Genomic DNA, 20376 nt, shown 5'->3' with positions numbered 1-20376 from the left:
GCCGAAGACAAAGAGCAGAACATTTAAACTACATCTAAAAAGGGATTAAAGTAGTTTTAACTACCCCCATGCTTTAGTTACTTCCCTGACATTTAATTTGGAGGCCATAATGCCAGGTTTTCAAACAGAAAAGAATTTCTATGACCACTTAAATGAATCCCCTTTAATTTAACCAGCATTTAGTATTTTTAAAACTTGTAACACCTAAGTTGTAAATATAGTTAAAGTATGTGTATTCTTTTGTCATACAGTAGAACCTGTAATTGTATCAGATAAACTGTGGCCAAAGCAACTTTAAGGAGATGAAGTTTTGCTCAGCTCCATTGTCAAACTAAAACAGAAACAGAACTTTCACTTGTAACACTTCCTCTTGTATGCACAGTTTTGAAAATTCAAGGCAAGGAGCCATGTATAAAGTCACAATGGGATAGCTTGTCATTGTGTGGAATAATGAGACTCATAGAAAGTACTGAATAACTGCTCTCTCCTGATTACTGTTTTTCTTCCCTCCTGGGTAACTACAAATGAAACAAAAGTTTGCTTTTCTGAACAGGTTCCAGAAAACTCAAAGGCACTAATACTTTTTGATCCCTTTCTTCTATTTCCATTTTTCATTTTGTGGGACCCAGCTGTCTGCTCCGAGACTACAAAGATTGTGTTTAATACAGTATCCATGCTCCTGGTTCACCACTGACAGATTTGAAAAGGTTGTCGAAGACCGAATGCATATATGCAAATGTTTTGTTATTAAATGGAAACATTCCAAGAACTCAAATGATCCATGTGAAATTTTAATTATAACTTAACAGCTGCTTGAGCTAATTGAAGGATATCAGAAAGGTGATTTCCTTCTCATTGTAATTAAAGAGTTAAGCCTAATTTGCTGTTGTCAGAACAAGACTAAATACCAATCTGGTCTGCCTAATTATATTAAAAGGCAAACAGATAGCTGCTAGAAAGGGTAGGTGCCATCTTAGACAATGGCAACAGGTCCCCATTGTGTCTCCGTCACACATTCCTATTGGGATATGAGCAATGACCTTTAAGGAAAGTAGCAACTGTTCTCAGCTTCTGCTGTGAAGATTACAACTGTCTCTTGGAGTAGCATCTGCTCATGCCCTTTGGTAGCCAATTTTATTTCCTAGACCATAGTTCTGTTTGCAAGCACTTTCCTAAGGATGCTTCTTGATGCCTTTGCTTACAGAGATAAGGAAGCAGAGGCTAAGAGAAGGCCAGGCAATCTGTCAGTGACAAAGCAGCAAGGCATTTGTTCACACCACTCTTTGGGCTTTGTATCTGGGACCATGGAGTATAACTTGTACCAACTGCAGTAGTCAACAGTGATGGAGCCAAACATCAGGGAGTTGCTGGTTGCCTTGAAATGGTTTGAGATCTCATGGTCTTTCTTTCAGAAGATCTATATAGTTACATTTTTGGGGTTTTTCTTTTTTACTGGGGTGTTTTGGAAGAATGTCCTGCTAGAATAATATCATCCTTAAATGTCTAAGTGGCAGGGTGTAAAACACTTATCCATCAGATTAACGATTTCCAATGCAGCATAAGGGAAGTTCCGTATTTATACTTGGGGTTCCATGGTGTTTATGAGAGCCCCATTACTTCTGAGAAGACTTGTTAGTATAAAAACAGGGCACTCAGGTGCCTGATAATCATGGTACTTTTTGAGTACTCAAATTCCATTTCTTTTATAACTTCATTTTCCATCATTGCATTGGGTAATATGAACATTGAGTTTGGATGTCTTGTTTTTATGTGCTTTATACAAGGAAATTCTTGGTTAATCTATAAGGAGGACATTAGAAGATGGTGCTAGTTCATTTAATAGTATTTCTCTCTCAGTAGACATTCCATCTAACTCAGATGTGAATGTGTATTGCGAAATGTGTTTGCTGAGTAAATGTCTATGTAAAGGAGCTGAGAAGCACATTTCTGGACTCTTGGAGTGGTATTCCTTACTATTGACACTAACATGAGGATGAAGCCCAGGAACTTTGGGGAGAATGTGGATGCAGAGAAGAACACAAGATAAAAGAAAATCAAAAGCGAGGAGATAGTACACAAGAGACCTCTGATTCTAAAATTCCCTAATAAAGTGATCTATAATAAAATAAGTGATCTGTAGCTAAAAATAAAGAAAACCAAACCACTGCATGGCCCAGGTATTTGTCTCCATGATAGAAATAAGTATCAGGCATACACACCTTGTGGTTATTAAGGTCTGACTTTAACTTCTTTTAATCTTGGTTGAATACCATTCTGCTATTGTCTAGGTTTACATATAATCTCATCTATTTAAACTCAATCTAACCCTTTTTCCCCTACAAACTAGTTCCCTAGTTGGTATGATCTTTCTCTTATAGATCCTTTCTCATTTGTTAGCCCATATTCATTGGCTTCCCATTACTGAGAGAGAGAGAGAGAGAGAGAGAGAGAGAGAGAGAGAGAGAGCCGGGCATGGTGGCACACGACTTTAATCCCAGCACTCTGGAGGCAGAGGCAGACGGATTTCTGAGTTCGAGGCCAGCCTGGTCTACAAAGTGAGTTCCAGGAAAGCCAGGGCTACACAGAAAAACCCTGTCTCAAAAAAACCAAAAAAGAAGAAGAAGAAGAAGAAGAAGAAGAAGAAGAAGAAGAAGAAGAAGAAGAAGAAAGAGAGAGAGAGAGAGAGAGAGAGAGAGAGAGAGAGAGAGAGAGAGAGAGAGAGAAAGGGAGAATGGGAGAAAGGGAGAAAGGGAGAAAGAAAAGAAAAAGTCTTGGATAATTTATAAAGAGAAAGGTTTGCTTTAGTGCAAACTGTAGGGTTTCCAGTATAAGATCAGACATTCCCCATTGCTTTGGGCTTCCAATGACTATGCAGGACAAGAATGATGAGAGTGTGTAGCAAACCTTTGAATACATACCTACAGTGTCCTGAAGCGTTCTCCTGAGACCCCCCATCTGCTAAATGTTCACATTCCCAGCAGTATGGCTGGAGAACATAGCCTTCGGGATATGGAACTTTGAGGGATAGCAACATCCAGAGCACAGCACCAGTTAGGGACTCTCAAATGATTCACCTCTGTGATGCTGACATTAATCTTCAAAAGGCATCACTTAGATAACACCCTGCAATTGCACAGAATTCTTTCAAATCACTGTGAACTCAGTGCAGTTTAAATTCTTTGTGCTGGCTTGAAAAGTCCCCCCCCCCCAATAACTCAACCTAAAATCTTGTGATGAGATTTTTATTTGAAGCCAATGGGAAACTCTCCTGATTTAGGCAGAAGAGACATTTTGTCCGAAGAATTAATGGGTTGGTTTTAGAATTACTGAGGAATCAAGAGAAGCTGGACCAGAAATGAATGTGATATGGGCAGCCCAACCCATATCCAACTCACATCTCTCAGTCATATTCATGAGGACCTTGCTGTCTCTGTCACTGAATAACAGAACCACCCCTCCAACACTACCAGGACTCCACACCGGGGTACAAGGACCACTGAGTGGACTTGGCTGATTCTGCTGCTAGGATTTAGGGCTTGGTAAAATGTCAGGTTCAGAATCTCCTCCATGGCTGAGCAAATGTCTATGCCCTATCTTAGTTGCAAAGGGGCTGAGAATCAGGTTTCCGGACTCTTGGAGTGGAATTCCTTAACTATGGACACTAACATGAGAATGGACTCCAGGAACACTGGGGAGAATGTGGATGCTGAAAAGAACGCAAGATAAAAGAAAATCAAAAGAGAGCAAGGAGACAGTACACGAGAGACCTCTGTGATTCTAAAGTGCCCTAATAAACTAAATGCATTCAGTCACCGGAAGCAAGTCATACCCATGAGAACACTGGGTATGTTATCAACCAAGATTTGGCGCTTGCTCTCTCTCTGTCTCTGTCTCTCTCTGCCTCTCTCTGTCTCTCTGTCTCTGTCTCTGTCTCTCTCTCTCTCTCTCTCTCTCTCTCTCTCTCTCTCTCTCTTCCTCTGCTCACATCAACTTGTCCTGAAGACCTGCTTGTTTCCCATCTTTCCTAAGAGGTCAGAGGACTTGAAATCAGCATTACCTATGCCTCTAAGTTCACACTTCATTTCACTCATCACGGTGTCTGTCGTAGCAAATACAGTGGCATGCTGATAGCATCTTTTCATGTTTATAGAGTTATATCCTTAGAGTTCAGCCTTCATAACTATAAAGGCCAGTCACTGCAATTCTTTGTATGGGCTCTATCTAGACCCCTCCTGTCTTTGGGAGAAAAAGCCTACAAACATTGCACGCTGACTGCCTGATCAGCAGCCCCTGAACTGGGTGTGGAATTAAACTCGTCATCAGTCATCTCCAGATCTTCCTTATATAAACTATTCCTTTTTAAAGAAAAAAAAAGTATGGAAGTCATTAGGTTAAGCTGGCTTATATCTTTCTTATCAGAGCATCGTCACCAATGAGCATCTGGAATCATTAATTCTGATCTCATGAACTCTTTTTGTTTCCCTTTAAAGCACATAAATAAAGTTCGGTAGGACATAACATGAAAGAATTGATAACAGTGAGCTTACCAGAGACAGAAGCACCATGATCAATGAAAAGAGCTTATGGTCTCTTATCCCGAGTAGAATTGAAACTGCCATTCAGCCAGATAAATCACCTGCCATTCCCCTACACTAGGCTCATTTCCTCAACGTCTGAGACCCTGATATCTACCCCACTGAGATGCACACAAGCGCTCTCCAGACACTCTGTTCTTTTGGGGTGGTGTGGCTCATCCATTCTCTTTTCTTTCATGGCTTTGCTGTGGAAAGTGTAGCCCATGCTGGTCTCTGCATTCTCAGCTGGGCACCGGCTCCTCTGTTCAATCTGCTACTGAATTTACCAGATGACGTTCACTGACTAAACCCAATGTTTTGTTTTCAGCTTCTGTCACGACCACTGGCGGATCCCACAGAGCTGACCCTCTTCTTATGCTTTCAGACTCGCTGTCACATGACCATGCGTGGACGTCACAGTCGTTCCCTCTCATGCTTTCAGACGCTCTGTCACGTGACCACATGTGGACTTCACAGTGCTTCCCTCTCACGCTTTCAGACTGTCACGTGACTATGCGTGGATGTCACAGTCGTCTCCCATGCTTTCAGACTCTGTCACATGACCATGCGTGGACGTCACAGCCATCCCCTCTCACACTCCATCTTGTTTGGTTTCCATTCTCCAGGTCTCATGCTCATAAAACAGGTATCAAAACAACACATGTGAAATGACCAGGTTCCATTCAAAATGAAATACATTTCTGAGGGGTTTGGTGTATTTAAAGGTCCATGTTCACTAAATGAATATCAACAAACTACCCTTGTGCACGCTCTTTCCTGGAGACAGTTACTAAGCCTGAGAACGTGAATAGACCTGAATCCCATCTTGCTAGAGAACTTGTGTCCAGAGTCCTACTATTGTCATGGGTCACATTGTCCTAAGGATTGTTAAAGCTCTTCATAGATAATGAGATTAGATCTGGCGTTTCGGATGTCCGAGAGCATCGTTTTGTTTTTTGTTTGTTTGATTTTTGTTTTGTTTTATTTTATCTTATATTTGAGCACTGAGTTTTTATTGTTTAGCTTTCCTGAAGACATTCATCGAGATTAGTTACAAACCATTGTTACTCGTGCGCCATCTTTTTCTACATACCCAGGTCATGGCAACTGCAAGATAACCTGAAACTCTGAAAGTGCTTCAGCCAGCCATTCTATTCAGAGCTGTCAGTATTTGTATGAGAGCGTCAAGGGAGCCCCTTGGCAGTCTAAGAGCACAGTTGAGCCGGTGGGGAACACAACATGCCTTGCCTGGTTTCATAGCTCCCGCAGTGAGCCGTATCCTTTCACAGAAGAGAGGTTCAAGAAATATTTGCAGAAGGAAGAAACACTTCATCACCCCGAGGCGGCACAGAATACAATTTAAATTTGCTCAGACCTTATCAACAATCTCCAACTGTGGACAGGACACCTAAGCCGCTTGGCATGGTCACTCCCTGCTCTGCCAACTCCTTTCTAACCTTGTGACTTGTGGGCCATTCACTCCAATCACAGTGAGTTAACTGAAATCCCCGATGTATGTGTAATGTTCTGTTTCTTCTTTTATAGTGTTTCCTCACATATTTATTTACCCTTTTAACTAGCTCACGCCCTTCTAAACTCTTCCAGAGCAATGCATTTTCGCTGTTCTGTGGTGATGCTCTTTATATGCATCTAGCACAGATTCTTCATTGTGATTTTGTATTCGCAGACTCATCACCCCAGCAATAAAGCTCCTTAGGAAGTACTACAAGAATATCTACCTCATGGTACTGGACACATGAAACACTCAATAGATGTTAAATGTCATGTTTATGAAGGACTTAAATGGTTAGAGGTATAGTTTTTAGTGAAACCTCTAGTGAACACCTTTTTCAGTTAGTGTGATAAATTTATCCGTTTTACACCCACACGGCATTCATTTCATCATTGGTTTATGAAAATTCAATCTGAGAAAATTAAAAGTAAATGTTAAAACAAACTCCTGTTGTATTCCTTTTGTGGTCACATACCTTAAGCAGAGAGGACACAGCAGTACTTTTATGTCACAGCATCTTTTGAAGTCAGTGGACAAATCTAACTTCATTTTATGAGGTATTTCACTTTAAAATTATTTCCCCTCCTACCGTGTCTGAAACAATGGAAAAAAGAATGTACACTTTTCCCAAGGGAACTCCAGCTTTTGTTACCACCAGACCACCAGTACTCCAAAGAGCTTCTTGTTCATACAGGTTATAACTATTGATTCTTACTATATAAAATATTTAAAATTATATTAATTTACTAAATTAACATGAAACAAAGTTTTGCATGTCAATATGAGTAACTTTAATGAAAAGAAGTATGTTTTTAAACCTACTTTCAAATTGTGTTGGGTTTTGATGTTCCTTTTTGTTGTTATTGTTGTTGTTATTTACATATTGTAGACACTATAAAGATTTTTATTTGCCATTCTTTAGTGACTTGGCGTGAACAATGGTGTCCTTTACCATACAGAAACTCTTTTGTGCAAAGGATACGATTATTAACTGTTGGTTTTAGTGCTTTATGATATCAATATTCAGAATGTCCTTTCTGGGTCAAACAAATCCAGGAATATTCCCTATTTCCTCTTTTATCAGGTTTAGGGTATCTGGACTTACCAAGAGGTCCTTGATCTATTTGGAATTGAGTTTAGTATGGGGTGATAGATATGGGATCTCCCTTACCCAGAGGGATGAAGATCAATAAAACAAATGGCAGTTCTTGCCAGTTAGGATGCAATGAAAGAGAAACCCCTTATTCATTGCTGCTGGAAGTGATAACTTGTTCAGCCATGATGGAAATTAGTGCAATGGTTCCTCAAAAAAGGTGAGACTAGATCTACCATAAGAGCCAGCTACAACACTCTTAGGTATACACCCCGAAGGACTCTACACTCTATTACAGAGATTCTTGTTCATCCATGTTCACTGCTTCTTATTCATAATAGCCAGAAACTTGCAAAAACCCAGATGTCCACCAACTAATAAATGGACAATGAAAATATGGCATATATGTACAACAGAATATTATTCAGCAGTTAAGAAAAATAAATTTATGTTTATAATTAAATGGATGAAACTAAAAACAATGATCCTATGGGAGGTAACCCAGACTCCAAAAGACAAATATGGCATGTTTTCTCTTATATGTGGCTATTAGCTTTTAATACGTACATTTTAATCCAAATAACCACAGATGGTGGGTAGCTAGTCATGTAGCAGAAAGGAAGAATGGGTCATCTAAGGAAGGGGAACTACAACATAATGTTATAAAAAGGTAAAGGGGTAACTAAATTAGCAAGATTAACTAGGGAACTGCAGGGTAAAGATTGGTAAATGGAGTGATAGAGGGAACACCAGCTAACTCCAGAGGATTTCAGAAAAGCCATATGGAAATCTACTATTGTAGAAGTGCCCATATTTACATATGGAATTGAAATGAGGTAGCCCTATAATTCGGGAGACAACGTTCTAACTAGATCTTTTATGTCACCAAGTAAAATCTCCACGGCCAGAAATGATTTGCATCCTGTTGAGTCACTGGAAAAAAATAGGTCCTATAGACCTCCCAAACATCATGATTTATGGACAAAACTATTGGCTGCGCTTCATAACTGGATGGTAAGGCCCTATGGCTGAAGGCAAAACTTCCTTATGTGACGAAATCTAGCTGGTGCCCAACCGGAAGCTTCTTGTTCAGGACTCATGAGCAGCACACGTGGCTCTGGAAGAGGCTTTCACACACAAGAGGAGACACGGCATCACTAGCTTCAGCTCACTATGAACCCTGGGACGCACAACAGAGATCTGCCTGTAAGATATACTGGTGTCATCGTGGTAAAATGTTGTGGCCACAATCAGTCACTTTATGACTGGTTTTAAACACCACTCTATAGGATGGAACCCATACCTGACACTACTAAAATGGCCAAGGACCTGAGAATAGATAGGTCATGGGCCTAGAGGAAGAATTGCAACTATTACTCTGCTAAGGAACATAGCAATAATATTGCTCACACACTCTCTCAGAAAAAAAAAATTCAAGAAAAGCAATAAAAATGAAAATAAAGACAAAAAGAAACAATAAGACAGAAAACAAACAAAAAGCCCACCAAGACAAAACAAAAGGCAAACCACACACACACACACACACACACTCACTCACATGTATACTCACACATACACACTCACACATATACTCACACTGAGAGGTGGGGGGAGAAAGAGACATTGCTATTGGCCAGCCATAGATGAGTACCTTGCTCAAGTTTGGAGCATTCAGCCCTAAAAAGGATGTCTTTATTGATCCCCTCCCCCAGGGTTAAAAGATCTGTGTAGAAGAGGAAATGAAAAGATTCTAAGAGCCAGAGATAGTGGATATCTCCAAGGAAACAGCTTCTTTCAGGCATAATAAGGTTGATGGACACATGAAATCATAGGGACTGTGACAATACACACAAAACCTGAGTGACTTCAAACCAAACAAAATCCCAGCACCAGAAATAGCATGTAGCAACAAAGCCCCATTTTTGAACCATGAAGCTATTTGCTATTGCTATCTGCTGAAAAATAAAATATCTGTTTTCTCCAATGGTGGACCCCTAGGTATGTCAACGGGGCTTGCCCCATGGCCAAGAGTAGTTGGAAAACCCCAAACAGACTCTCCCCTCTCTGTGTGAGTGTGTGTGCCTTTTGTTTTGTTTTTTGTTTGTTTTCTGTCATATTGTTTTTTGTCTGTTTTGATTTTTTGTTCTTATTGTTTTCTTGAATTATTTTCTAAAAGAGTGTATGTGTGCATGTGTGTGTGCATGAGAGAGAGAGAGAGAGAGAGAGAGAGAGAGAGAGAGAGAGAGAAGTTTTGAGGGTAGGAAGGGGGAAATAATATGATCAAATATATAAAAACTTCAATAAATATTTAATGGTTTCTTAGAATCAGGTATGACAGCCAATCTGAACTTAGATATATGACTTTTTCATCTTATATTTCACTAAGATATTTTTATTTACTTTGCATTTTATTCATGTAAGGTTTTATAATAAATATTCATGTATCTTGGGAATTTATTAATTGATTGAGTTGCACAGATCTTTTATATGTTGTCTTGATTAATTACACAATACCCAAGTCACAAGCTTAACAGAACCGTCACTCAATATCAAAGTGGCAGATAAAACTTTCCAAAATATTAATTTTTCCTTGGACATCCAAATGTTGTTATCAATGTTTTCTTCAACATATTGTTCTCAACAGTTTTAGCTCCTTACTTTTGAGAAAATTTCTAGTCAACAACTATACTTAATATCATTAGAGTACCAATCTTTTTAAACAGAATTTTTATTAACTCTTTGAGAATTCCCTATGTGGTATTTTGAACATTTTCATCCTGTTCTCCTAATCCCTCCCAGATCTAACCCCCAGACCACACTCACCCAATTATCCATTCTGATTTTTCTAAACCCATTGGGTCCCATTAGTGATGCATATATATATATATATATATATATATATATATATACATATATATATATATATATATAATATAGCCACACTCCTAAAGAAAACTAACTCTTCTGTGGGCAGCTAAAAATTGCTAGCAGTTCCTCCCCAAGGTTTGGGACTTTGTATCTCCTCCTTGGTGAGATTTCCTCTGGCCTGAGCTCTTGTATTATGTTTCAACTATTGTGAGTTCATATGTATAGCCGCCACATTGTGTCTAGTAAGCAGTTGAATGGAAGTTGGTGAACCCTGACTCTTGACGCTTGCAGACTTTCTGATGCCTCTTCTGCAATGTTGCCTGAATCTTCTAGGGAGAAGGAGATAATGTAGATGTCACTTTAAGGGACACACTGTTTACATGTTGGGGGGGGGTAATCATAGTCTTTCCAGTTGTTTTTGCATTTTTCAAAACCGACTTGCTCAGCTTGCAACACAAACCATGAGTGGTTTGTTGAGCAGCTATCATGCCTCACTATAAGGAGAACAGAGGACACACCATACATATTACCCAACATATCAAAAGAAGGACTAAAAGCAATGAATCTCAGTTAGAATTATTAAGGTCATTTTTTTTACTTCATCATCAACATTCTTAAGATAAACTGGCATGGTATTTGTTAATTTCCTCATCCTAGACATTTATTCTTACGTGTCCCTGCAAGGCTACAGCTGTCAGAATACCAGAACACTAGCACAGCTTTGTGGCACCACTTAGACACATGCAGAGGTATAAAAGAATATCAACCACTCCTTTGAGTCAATCAGAGTATTAGTTACCTTTCTATTGCTGTGCGAGGACAGCATGACTCAGGGACTTAGGAGTAAGGGTTTTGTGGGGGCTTATTGTTTCAGATGGCTAGAGTCAGTGATGGTGGAACAAAGCCATAGTGCTAGGAAAAACTGAGAGCTTGTATCTGGATCGGCAAGAAGAGGAGATAGAGGGTAAACCCTGGAAAGGACACGAGTCTTTTAAAATGTCAAAGCCTCCCCACAAAGCCACACCTCCTTCAACAAAGCCATACATCCTAATGTCACCCAAACAACTCCATGGACTAGGACAGACCATAACAGCTCATTGGGTCCATTCTGACTCAAACCATTACTTTATTAAAAGAAAAGTGGTCTATTATGCTTTAATAATAATAATAATAATAATAATAATAATATTATTATTATTATATCAATTATCTTGACCTTACACACCATCTATTAAAGTTTTGAGGGCTCCCAAGACTTGGCTAAACATGCCTACAGAATTGTTCTACCCTACAAAAGAGTCTACATCAAAAAATACTGTGTACTTTGAAATCCAGATTATAATTAGGCTGGGACCAATCACTGAGTTCCCCGATCTTGGTTGAGATCAGGGAAAACTCTGCCAAAACATTGCCTCATTTTTCAAAACCAACATGAATAAATCATTTCCAACTTCCAAAGATATATTTTCCTCTCTGACTTCCCTGAAACAAAATTGGAATCTTTCACATGGGACTTGTTACATTTTACCTTGTATTTTAGTTACTTATATCATGTCTGCTGTTCTTTATTAGCAATGCTCTCTAAGGGCAGACTTGATTTAGCGTCAGACTCTAAGAAAGCGTTGGGACTATGGAATAGTCACAACAAATGTTTGCTTTGCTCGGCTGACTAATATATCTTACAGAGACTGGAGAAGAATTAGTCTCATGCCAGGAAGTGTCCTTTACCGGTATTTTAAATTCAAGTTAATAATGTATGTAAACGTAAGACTATAAAGCTCCTAATAGAAAATTAAAGAATAAATCCTTGGAATCTCGAGTTGCAACTAAAACAGAAGTAGCAAAACAAATATAAATTGGGTAGACAGTGTACCCACTAGTGACCCTACCAGGTTTTAACCGATAGTCCCAATCCAACAGTCACACAGACGTCTTTTGTTAAACTATATGGGCCACACAGAAAACCTAAAGGAATGAATCTGGAGAAAGGACAGGTAGGGAGCCAGGAGAGTTGATAAGGGTAGGAGTGGGATTTAAATAAAAGCTATGATTGGGGAATAGACAGAATGCATTCTATATATGAATGAATTTGTCAAAAACTTAATTAAAAGTTTTAAAACACACACAAAAAGGGGGTAGGAACCAAAAATGTAATCGATACAATAAGAAAGTATTAGCAAAAGAATGTGTATGACATGGAATTTCTATACGTATATTTCAACAACAAACAAGAGGCAACCTCAAATTCCTTGAAAATGAGTGAAGGACTTGAATAGACATGCCTCCAAAGAAGACATCAATTAGAAAGTAACCTCCTGAAGTTATGTTCCCTGTCCTCAGTTAATGTGGAATGCAAATGCCTCATGGGACACTTCTTTATGCCCAGCTGGAGAACTTATAAAGAATACAGACAGTGAGAGTGTTGGAAAGCCAGAACCATGACTCATCACAGTCAATGACGGAGCTTAATGCAGCTCTGGAAAAGGATTCTACTCCTAGGTACCCATGTGACACAAATGCAAGGCTCCATTTAAGATATGAGCAGAAACATTCCCAGAAGCATCATTCAAAGGTGTGAACAAATCATGCCAATCAATGGGAAAGTTTCTTAAATATGGATGCTCTCTATACAATGGAGCATTCAGTGATGGAACCCATTCAGCTTCCAAGATATGAAAAACAAAAACTACTACAAGACAAAATAACCCTAAAATATCTCTTAAAGACATCTGAGGGCTTGTGAGATGGCTCAGTTTGACAGTCAAGTCTGGTCACCAGAAGTTCCTTTCCCTAAAGCTGTGTAGAGGTGAAAGGGGGAACTAACTCCACAAAGTTGAGACTTTCAAACACCTTCTATAGCACATGCTCTCACCAGGCATGTAGTGTGTGTACCTATACACATGTGCCCAGACATACACATGAGTAAACACATGCACACACATGCTTGTGCGCACGCACACACATGTAAGTGCACATACATACACACAAATGACATATAAAATTTAAAATGTATTTGTCAGGCACTGGCAGAGACTCCCAGGAGAGAGCTATATCAGGCTCCTGTCATCAAGCACTTGTTGGCATCCACAATAGTGTCTGAGTTTGGTGACTGTATATGGGATAGAGCCCCAGGTGGGGCAGTCTCTGGATGGTCATTTTTTCAGTCTCTACCCCACACTTTGTCTCTGTAATTCCTTCCATGGGTGTTTTGTTCCCCCTTCCAAGAAGGATCGAATAGAGAAGTAGATGCTCACAGCCATCCATTGGACTGAGAACAAGGTCCCCAATGAAGGAACTAGAGAAGGGACCTAAGAAGCTGAAGGGGTTTTCAGTCCCATAGGAGGAACAGCAATATGAATTAACCAGAGCTCCCAGGGACTCAACCACTAACCAAAGAGTACACATGGTGGGACTCATGGCTCCAGCTGCATATGTAGCAGAGGATGGCCTAGTCAGACATCATTGGGAGGAGAGGCCCTTGGTCCTGTGAAGGCTCTATGCCCCAGTGTAGCAGAATGCCAGGGCCAGGAAGTGGGAGTGGGTGGGTTGGTGAGCAGGAGGAGCCAGGAAGGAATAGGGGGAGGGGGTTAATGGAAGGGAAACCAGGAAAGGGGATAACATTTGAAATGTAAATAAAGAAAATATCCAATAAAAAATAAAAATTAAAATGTAAAAAGTCATTACATTGAATGCAAACATAAAAATGAGCACATACTACATGACTCCCTTCATATGAAATGTCCAGAACAGACATGTTTATGAAGACAGGAAGTTGTGTGGGGAGTCACTTGAGAATGGAGAATAATACCTAACCATGTAGTGTCCCTATGGGGAAACAAAAAAATTGTAAGCCTAGATTGCTACAATATATCAAGATGCCAAAAACTCCTGAGTTGTTCACTTTATAAAGGCATTAAGCATTCTGTCCAGTTTCTGCCTTATATGAGTTCTATCACTACCAGTGATGCATATAAATACTTACATATCTATTTTAATTAGCTGTTGCTTATAAAGAAAAAAAATCAAGTTGTCTCTTTGTAGAACTCATAGGAGATGTGTTTACAAACTAAATGATGCTAGATAGGTGCTGTCCTAGGTGCTTCAGCTCCATCACACAGACAAACTGGAAACCAGCCATTTTAAAGGTGAATAAATGTTGAATGACCAGCAAGTTCTAAAAGTACCAGTTTTAATGTAACAAGATAGTAGCTACTAATGTTATCAGCTTATATAATAAACATGTAATAATATATACTTTTAAACCCGAACATTTGGGAATCAAGGGATGCACTTCTAAGGTAAATGCATATGTCCTCCACATTATGTGTACATATATATATATTCCACCAAGCATGCCCAGATGTATCTGAAGTGCCACTCTCAGGATTATCTTTTCGAAAGTTCATCAAGAATTCCAACATGTAGGACATGGGGTTGAAACTTGTGTCCACGTATCCACTCCCAGTGAACCCCATGGTGGAAGAAACTGTCTACATCATTATTTTACACTTCATTTCTCCTCACCCTGACAAAATCAAATATGCAAAGCAACTGAAAAGAGATAAATGTTTCCCACATAAACTGCGCAAGAAAACTAATTTGGAGTGTAACATGGACGCCTACATTCATTCATGCGTTCATTCATTCATTTGTGTGCCTCCCCATCCCCACGCCTCACTCCCCGCCCCCCCCCTCCCCAATGAGGCTATTGGAAAATAACCAAGACCCTATTCTTTCTGTGGACTGTAAGAGTATCTGGTCTGCCCTTCCTTTGTCTAACTCCCCCTTCTCAGGCCTCAGTGGAGGTTATCAGCAATGTTAATTATCCATGATAGTGGTCAGGTGCCAGCAGAAAGCTGCAGGGGGGAGGGGGAGGGTTGGGAGGGGAGAAGGGGGAGGAGAAGGACTACTTACTAACTAGGAGGGGAGAGCAGGTCATGAATTTGTAAGACCTAATTTGTCTAATATCCTCTAACAAAAGGAACCCGGCTGTGCTGTGCACAAACGTGACATCAATCATTGGCTAACTGCTCCCCACAGGTAATGAGATCGCTCCGGCCTGCTTCTACTTTGGAAAGACAGCCAGCCGGCAGAGATGAAAACCAAGTGGAATTTATATTTTAATGCAACTCTTATTCTTCAAGCACAAAATTTAAACAATCAAAGTTGGTAAAAAAAAAAAATTGTAACTGTCTTTCATACAAGCTGAGTGTGATAACCTATTAGGCCTGGACTTCTCCCTGTGGTAGGTGGGGCTCCCAGGCATAAGGACACCCTCTTTTTCTTTATTCATCACGACATGCATTGGTCTTTCTAATGCTTCTGCCCTGTAACATCAGCCAATCTCAGTCAGGCCTTCATTAACGAAAGAAGAGTCCGTGAATTTGAAAGATAGCAAAGGGAGGTAGACAAGAGAATTAGGAAGGAAGGATGGGAAGGGAGGAACGATATAATTATAATCAAAAAATATTAAAAAAAAAAGGTGCTTGAAAAATGTGCATTTTATTTAGCTAACTTAGTTTATTGAAAATCAAATTTATACCTATTTTTATATTTATGAAAAAATATGTACTTATTCTTATACTTGCACATTACAAGATGAAAAACAGATTCTCGAAAGTTGCACAGAAACCAGGATTATATTTAAAAAGAGCTACATTTCCCCACGACAGAGAGCGGTGTCCTATGTTAAGGCATTCATTTTCTGTTTCCTATTTAGTGCTCTAAAACCAAAATGGAGGCAAAAGAAAACTGTAGTTTTGTTTATCCACCAAACTATCTCCTTCTCTAAAAACAGTTCAAAAACAGATTTGAAAATATCAGCATGAAAATGTGTTTTGACCTTTAACGATCTTCTGATAAAATAATCAGCAGCCAACACTACCTGAGTTTGCCAGTGTGGGGGGCCATGCTACCCATGCACTGGGACATTGACGGTGTGATCCCTGCTGGAAATGACAAACTAAGGCATGCGAGAATTATTTCTAGAAGACAGTTTAAAATGAGAAAGGGCCGAAAGGAAATGGAAAGACGAGTAAGCCCAACCATGACAAGCAGAAGGAAGAGGATTTAATGAGGTCAAGTTGAAAATATAATTTCAGATAAAAGCGCCATTGAACTCTGCCCGCTGCTCTCCTAACAGGAAGATATAATCAGCTTCCTTGGTCTCGGCTACGGATTTTTTTTTTTTAACTCCGTAGGAAAAGCATTTTGGCATAAGAAAAGAAGTATGAAATAGCTTGGCTCCTAATGAGCAAGAATCTAAGCCCACAATTTCACGGCATTCCGAGTGACTGTCTTTTAAGACTAAAGTAATTAAAAATCTAATATTTCAGATTTATTTTTAGACCTATAGACCATAAGGCTGCCTACATCCATGATGTATTTTTTTAAAGGGTAAAGTTTTTAAAACCTGGATGCACAGATCAAGTGCATCTATATGATGCACAGAGTGAACTATATGACCTTGTTGAGATAAATAAACAGCAGTGGCTGATAATGGGTCTGAAAACTCGGTTCATGATTTCACCAAACGTTCCCAATGTACTCACAGTTTCATCGTCAAAACCCACCATAGCCTTCATTAAAAGATGAATATTCCAATTGTATGCCAAGTTGTGGATCAAGTTCTTCCTAATCACCATGAGCTCCACCCACATTGTGTATCCTTCCGTCAGGTGAGAAACGTTAAATTAAACGGGGTCTGCAGTACCTAATGAGAACAGAGTGTGCCTTCTCACACTGAAATGTACAATTACACAATACTAGTGGTCCCCCCTTTTGCATTTCAGTTACTGCTGTTGTTTGGAATCCTGATATTTTCCAAATGAACAAAATAAAATAAAGGGACAGACTAAACATCTTCATTCCACCACAAATAGAGACGGGGTCTATTTCCCGAGAGAGTAACAAGGTATTATAAAGTTTCTCATGGCAAGAAAAAAAAAATATCCCTGTGGTTTCTATGAGGTGACCTTTGTTAGGCAACCACTATCTTCTACAGTTTTGACATACTCCACTCAAAGACAGGATGAGGGTCCAAGACACTTTTTAGTTGAATACCTACCATCATGGTAGGCGACCAAAGAAGCTGAACCTTAGTTTTAAGGTCATCAGACAAGCTCTTGGAAGAACACAGGAAGGGCTAGGGCAAAGAAGAAAAGAACTGACCATAAGGCATTCTGAAAGAATAAGACCCTCCTCTGGACTCCTATGAAGACCAAGGATGTCTATGTCTTCTAGGCTGCCACCTCTGGAATGCTGCATATCTAGACACACAGCTCACTACTGTCAACTAGGGCAGGGCTAGAGACACCATAAGAATTTGCATTTGGTTGTCCAATTACCCCCATTCTTTGGCGTGGGGGGGGGGGGTGGGGATGTTGCCTTTCTTCTTTGAAAGACACAACTCTGATTAGGAGAGTGTTTACTTTAAGACCTGGTTAAGATACTTTAAACACTTTATATAGATAAACAGAGCACAGTGGTGGTGTTAAGAAGTGTACATAAGCCGGGTGTGGTGGCGCACGCACACCTTTGATCCCAGCACTTGGGAGGCAGAGGCAGGCGGATTTCTGAGTTCAAGGCCAGCCTGGTCTACAGAGTGAGTTCTAGGACAGCCAGGGCTATACAGAGAAACCCTGTCTCGCCCCCCCCCCCAAAAAAAAAGAAGTGTACATAAGCTAAACTTCTCATTTTTTTCCCCCAGAGTCAGGTTGCAAACAGAAATAATATTCTAGATGCTTCATTGATACTGTGATCAAGTTCAGATACCCCCTTTGGCAGATGTAGCCCTATATTCTGCAGAGTGTCTGGTCTTTATGCAGAGATAGCTATTAACTGGGCCAGAGGTGAGGCTATACATTAGGCTATCAAAGTTAGCCCTATGGTTTATAAGTATCTCTTTGCTTGGGATACCCCCATGTGGCTCCTATATTTATCAGCTTCTCTTTCTCTCTCTTCTCTGTATGTCACACTGTTCACACAAATATGCTCCTTGGAGAATCTGGAAGAATACAGGTCATACTTGTTGATCAAGAAGGACAATGTACAGTGACTGTACAAAAAGCCACCTGGTACATACTCTTGGACGAGAGACAGTTAGTTCCTATGGAAGCTGAGGGATCTCTATTAGCGTGCATGTCTATAAGCTTGGGAAAGCTATAATTATTTTTAAATTTTTATCACACTTCTTCTTAAGAGTAGCTGTCATGAGGTTCAAATTCTGAAGTTAGTGCTTCGATTTCAGCAAATATCTTAAGAAGTCATGCTCTGCCATTTTCGGTGAAAATGTGCTCAGTTAAATGATACCAGGGTAAAAGCTTGCTCCGACTATAAAGAGGATGCCAAGGTGAGGCTGTTTCATCTTTTGGTTTGGTTATGATACAGAGTCACAGTTCATTGTTTCCTGTCCCCTCAGAGACACATTAAGTCCATAGTCTTCCTGACCATCATGCCCTTTCTCCCAAGACCGAGCAAAGACCCACAAAGCAATATTAGCCTGTTCTTTCACAGTGTAATAACCCAGTGGAAAAACTAATATCCTGAGCACACATTAGAAACATGTCTTATTGTATGCCAAGGAGTGTTTGCATATCTCAAAATCTTCAATACCTTTTTTTTTCAACAGCAAAGGCAAATCAGCCCTGACTTCATTAATGGGCTGCTCAAAAACTCAATAATTAACCTGGCTAAGAATTACTGCTCCTTCTATCAGATTATTTTAGTACATTGTAAGGGGTATGCCAAATATGACCCATGAGCACATAAGTAGGATGTGGGAAACCGGCAAACAGTGATTTCCATGATAGTTCTGTGTCAAAAGCCTTCCTTGTCAACACACAAAGCTGCCTTAGATGTGCAAATGAGTCCCGTGCTGTCACTCCTCTGGATTAGGCATAAACAGTCTTTGCTCTTGTGCAAAACACCTTTATTGCCTTCTATCTAAGTAAATTTTCAAAGAAGGTTTTCTTGAGACCATTAACACACATTTCACTTTAAAATATTAGGATAAAAAAGAAAATTCCCAAAGCAAATCAAACCCTCACACTACACTTTAAACAGAAGATTGTCACAAACAGAGTTGAGAGATTCACCTATATTTTATTCTGACTCTTAAATAGATGGCAGTTTGAAAAAAAAATCTTATTAAAATGGTGGCTTCTATTAGGAATGCTGACAAAATTCACCAATCTGGAACACAAGGTCACAGTTTCAGTGACAAGTGAATTAAAGGAAAATCAGATATTCTATAATCAATGAGTTATCTTTTCTCCTCTTCTTCATTTTTTTTTCTAACCAAGGAATTAAATCCAGACTGGGTTAGGCTAGCTCAGTTATCTGTGATGTGCAAGGCAGACACCATCCATTGTGCTCCTAGGTTGATTGACAGCATGAATGACAGCCCGTGCCAGTCAAAGGCAGATAAGGGCTGGGTTCTGAGAGGAGCCCCTACTTGAGAACCATCTGTATTGTCTTGGCCATCACCGCTGGCAGGAAGGCTGATCTGAGATACAGCGTGGTGAAGCTCTTGCCTCAGAAGACAATCAATGCCATCTGCCATCTGCATTTAGAACAACGGCCATCAGTGTAGCGTCTTTCTTCCTTTTTGAAACTTTTCGACAACGTCCCCTCATTGAATGGTGCCAAAGCTCCATTATGTTAACTGCACCACCAAAGTCCCGCTCTTGCTATTCAAAAACAAACCAACCAGACTGATGAAAAAGACCCAAAATACTGGGAAGAATGCAAGGCAGTAAGAGAGGGCACTGGGAAGGATTCTGTCTGATGGACGGGGCTTAGTAAGATACAAGGGAAGGCCATATTGTCCGTTCTCGGGGATTCAAATGTTAATAAGACCCCAAGGTTTTGTAGACTCTTCCAGAGAAAAGCATGGCCTTTGCAGAGCTGTGTATAACTGGAAAGGAAAACAGACTAACTGCCAATAGTTAGAGCAGGAGATGAGTAGATACGTAGATAACAGCTTGTGTACAGGCCATGTCAAGGAAATGAAGGTGGTGAGAAACTGGAAGAAATGAAAATCCACCTTGACAATGTGCAATGCACAATCACACATCGTTAGTCCTGCACATCACACACAATGCTAACATGAAGTGTATCTTGGTTGAGGCAATTATGATCCTTTGTGAACAGTCATGCTCAGATCAAAACAGTGAAGTACGATAAAGGCACAAAATCATGACATACTAGAGGACTTACAAGTAGCTCATATCCTATGTCTACGAGGATTTCCCCGCCTTTGCCGTGATGTGTAACAAGAGGTTATAAAACGGTTTTGTTATTTTGTCAGATTGCAGGGATACTCCACG

The 20376-nt window shown here is 39.9% G+C and overlaps 1 protein-coding gene and 1 long non-coding RNA gene across 3 annotated transcripts in view; one reads left to right on the top strand and one right to left on the bottom strand.

Annotated features, from left to right (window-relative positions):
- The window catches only part of Pdzrn4 (PDZ domain containing RING finger 4), a 375018-nt gene that overhangs the window by 256340 nt on the left and 98302 nt on the right, over nucleotides 1-20376 (bottom strand). The gene's annotated exons all lie outside the window — the stretch shown is intronic.
- On the top strand, nucleotides 4794-6460 carry Gm52207. Its single transcript, XR_003951625.1, has 3 exons — nucleotides 4794-5220; nucleotides 5672-6064; nucleotides 6262-6460. It is a non-coding gene; the product is annotated as a predicted gene, 52207 (long non-coding RNA).

The sequence above is a fragment of the Mus musculus genome, chromosome 15 (genome assembly GCF_000001635.26).
Source record: "Mus musculus strain C57BL/6J chromosome 15, GRCm38.p6 C57BL/6J".
Taxonomy (NCBI): Eukaryota; Metazoa; Chordata; class Mammalia; order Rodentia; family Muridae; genus Mus; species Mus musculus.
Note: the sequence above shows the minus strand (reverse complement) of the source record. Positions and strands in the feature narration are given on the sequence as shown.